Below are 4,164 nucleotides of genomic sequence, written 5' to 3'. Positions count from 1 at the left end.
AAGGGAATAACGTATGTTGTTATGCGGTTTGACCGATAAAGATCTTCATAGAATATGTTGGAACCAATATGAGCATCCAGGTTCCGCTATTGGTTATTGACCGGGGACGTGTCTTGGTCATGTCTACATAGTTCTCGAACCCGTAGGGTCCGCACGCTTAAAGTTTCGGTGATGATTGTATTATGAGTTTTTGTGTTTTGATGTACCGAAGGTAGTTCGGAGTCCCGGATGTGATCACGGACATGACGAGGAGTCTCGAAATGGTCGAGACATAAAGATCGATATATTCGACGACTACGTTCGGACACCGGAATGGTTTCGGGGAGTATCGAACATATACCGGAGTACGGGGGGGGGGGGGGGGGGGGGCGGTTACCGGAACCCCCCGGGGAGTTTAATGGGCTAAGATGGGCCTTAGTGGAGAAGAGGAGGGGCGGCTAGGGCTAGTCGCGCGCCCCCGCCCCCTCTAGTCCGAATTGGACAAGGAGGGGGCGGCGCCCCCTTTCCTTCCCCCTCTCTCCTTCCCTTCCTTTCCCCCTCCTACTCCAACTAGGAAAAGAGGGAGTCCTACTCCCGGTGGGAGTAGGACTCCTCCCTAGCGCGCCCTCCCTTGGCCGGCCACCTCCTCCCCCTGGTCCTTTACATACTGGGGCAGGGGGCACCTCTAGACACAACAATTGATCTCTTAGCCATGTGCGGTGCCCCCCTCCACCATATTCCACCTCGATCATATCGTAGCAGTGCTTAGGCGAATGTCGGTGTGGAACAACACCTATGGGATCACAAGAATCCCTACTACGGTTGATGGGGCGCAGGGTTGCGAGAAGAGCAGGATTAGTAATCAGCACAAGGATCGTTTACCCAGGTTCGGGCCGCGAGGATGCGTAAAACCCTAGTCCTGCTTTGGTGGATGTATTTCAGAGAGTTCTTGAGCTCTCGAACTAGCTATGGTGGGTGCGTGGTTCCAAAGGGCCGAATCCTTCTCCAGTATGCCATGGGCCTCCTTTTATAGTCGAAAGGGGCTGCCACAGTGGCACACAGGAGGTGGAAAGGCATACAGTGCTACGAGTTTATCGCTCGTATTATAGGATAAGACACATTTAATGCGTCGCTGAGGTGTCCCCTAGCTTTATCAGGGACGGGAGCGAGGCCCGTCCCATCCGTCGCCGCTCCTCCTCGCTTCAACACGCGCCCTGGCCAGCGATGCACGCGGTGCCATGTGGGCAGGCAGGCAGCTGAGGTGGCACGGTGGTAGGGTCTTCACGAAGATCTGCATGCCGCCACGCAGGCGCCTGTTGAGTTGGCCTGGAAGCTGCATGTTGCCACGCAGGTGCCCGCCCAGCTGGTTGGGCTGGCAGCTGCATGCGAACGGTGGTGGAGACTTGGCTGGTGCGGGCCTGGCAGTGGCCCTGCTGCCGTCCTCGGTGAGGGCCTTGCCGGGTGGCCCGGCAAGGGTTTTGCCGTGGCGCGCTGTCGTCTGATACGTCTCCAACGTATCTATAATTTTTGATTGTTCCATGCTATTATATATTATGTTTTGGATGTTTATGGGCTTTACTATGCACTTTTATATTATTTTTGGGACTAACTTATTAACCAGAGCCCAGTGCCAGTTTCTGTTTTTTCCCTTGTTTCAGTGTTTCGCAGAAAATGAATATCAAACGGAGTCCAAACGGAATGAAACCTTCGGGAGAGTTATTTTTGGAACGGAAGCAATCCAGGGGACTTGGAGTGCACGTAAGGGAAGCAACAAGGAAGGCACGAGGCAGGGGGGCGCGCCCTCCACCCTCGTGGGCCCCTCGTGGCTCCCCTGACCGACTTCTTTCGCCTATATATATCAATATACCCTAAAACCATCGGGGAACAGAATAGATAGGGAGTTCCGCCGCCGCAAGCCTCTGTAGCCACCAAAAACCAATCGGGACCCTGTTCCGGCACCCTGCCGGAGGGGCGATCCCTCACCGGTGGCCATCTCCATCATCCCGGCGCTCTCCATGACGAGGAGGGAGTAGTTCACCCTCGGGGCTGAGGGTATGTACCAGTAGCTATGTGTTTGATCTCTCTCTCTCTCGTGTTCTTGAGGTGATACGATCTTGATGTATCGCGAGCTTTGCTATTATAGTTGGATTTTATGATGCTTCTCCCCCTCTACTCTCTTGTAATGGATTGAGTTTTCCCTTCGAAGTTATCTTATCGGATTGAGTCTTTAAGGATTTGAGAACACTTGATGTATGTCTTGCCGTGCTTATCTGTGGTGACAATGGGATATCACGTGATCCACTTGATGTATGTTTTGGTGATCAACTTGCGAGTTCCGCCCATGAACCTATGCATAGGGGTTGGCACACGTTTTCGTCTTGACTCTCCGGTAGAAACTTTGGGGCACTCTTTGAAGTACTTTGTGTTGGTTTGAATAGATGAATCTGAGATTGTGATGCATATCGTATAATCATGCCCACAGATACTTGAGGTGACATTGGAGTATCTAGGTGACATTAGGGTTTTGGTTGATATGTGTCTTAAGGTGTTACTCTAGTACGAACTCTTGAATAGATCGATCCGAAAGAATAACTTTGAGGTGGTTTCGTACCCTACCATAATCTCTTTGTTTGTTCTTCGCTATTAGTGACTTTGGAGTGGCTCATTGTTGCATGTTGAGGGATAGTTATATGATCCAGTTATGTTATTATTGTTGAGAGAACTTGCACTAGTGAAAGTATGAACCCTAGGCCTTGTTTCCTAGCATTGCAATACCGTTTATGCTCACTTTTATCATTTGCTACCTTGCTGATTTTATATTTTCAGATTACAAAAATCTATATCTACCATCCATGTTGCACTTGTATCACCATCTCTTCGCCGAACTAGTGCACCTATACAATTTACCATTGTATTGGGTGTGTTGGGGACACAAGAGACTCTTTGTTATTTGGTTGCAGGGTTGTTTGAGAGAGACCATCTTCATCCTACACCTCCCACGGATTGATAAACCTTAGGTCATCCACTTGAGGGAAATTTTCTACTGTCCTACAAACCTCTACGCTTGGAGGCCCAACAACGTCTACAAGAAGAAGGTTGCGTAGTAGGCATCAAGCTCTTTTCTGGCGCCGTTGCCGGGGAGGCTAGGTAAGCGGCACTCACACCCCGTCAACTAAGCAGTTTCTGGCGCCGTTGCCGGGGGGGGGGGGCGTGAGTGCTTGAAGGTATAACTTTAGATCTTGCAATCAAATCTTTTAGTTTCTTGTTTTATCACTAGTTTAGTTTATAAAAGAAAACTACAAAAAATGGAATTAATGTTGCCTCATATGCTTCATCTTTTTAATGTCTTTCGTGAAAATGATGGGAAGGAAAATTGTGCTCAAGTACTAGAAGAAGAATTACATAGAATTCTTGGCATAAAATATGTGAATGATGAGCATGATTGCAATGTTGTTAGTATGAATTCTTTGAATACCCATGATGCTAATGATATGCAAAGCCACAAGTTTGGGGATGCTATGTTTGATGAAGATGATATGTTTAGTCCCCCAAGTTTCGATGAGCAAATTTATTATGATGAAAGCATGCCTCCTATTTATGATGATTATTGTGATGACATGTATGCTATAAAGAATAAATATAACCATGAAACTTGTCATCATGATTTTAATTTTCAATTGGATTATGCTTCACATGATAGTTATTTTGCTGAGTTTACTCCCACTATTCCGAATGAGAAGAATTTTGCTTATGTGGAGAGTAGTAAAATTCTATGCAAGTAGATCATGAAAAGATTGCTTTAGGTGCTGGTTATATTGTTTAATTCATTCATGATGCTACTGAAAGTTATTATGAGGGAGGAATGTATGCTTGTAGGAATTGCAATAATATCAAGTTTCCTCTCTATGTGCTTAAAGTTTTAAAGTTATGCTTGTTTGGCCTTCCTATGCTAGTTGATTAATGTTCCCATAAGTTGTTTGCTCACAAAATCCCTATGCATAGTAAGTGGGTTAGACTTAAATGTGCTAGTCACATTCTTCATGATGCTCTCTTTGCGTTTCAATTCTTATCTTTTATGTGAGCATCATTGAAATCATCATGCCTAGCTAGGGGCGTTAAACGTTAGCGCTTGTTGGGAGGCAACCCAATTTTATTTTTGTTCCTTGCTTTTTGTTCCTGTTTAGT

The sequence above is a fragment of the Aegilops tauschii genome, chromosome 1 (genome assembly GCF_002575655.3).
Source record: "Aegilops tauschii subsp. strangulata cultivar AL8/78 chromosome 1, Aet v6.0, whole genome shotgun sequence".
Lineage (NCBI taxonomy): Eukaryota > Viridiplantae > Streptophyta > Magnoliopsida > Poales > Poaceae > Aegilops > Aegilops tauschii.
The sequence above is the reverse complement of the archived record's forward strand: the minus strand, read 5'-3'. Positions refer to the sequence as shown.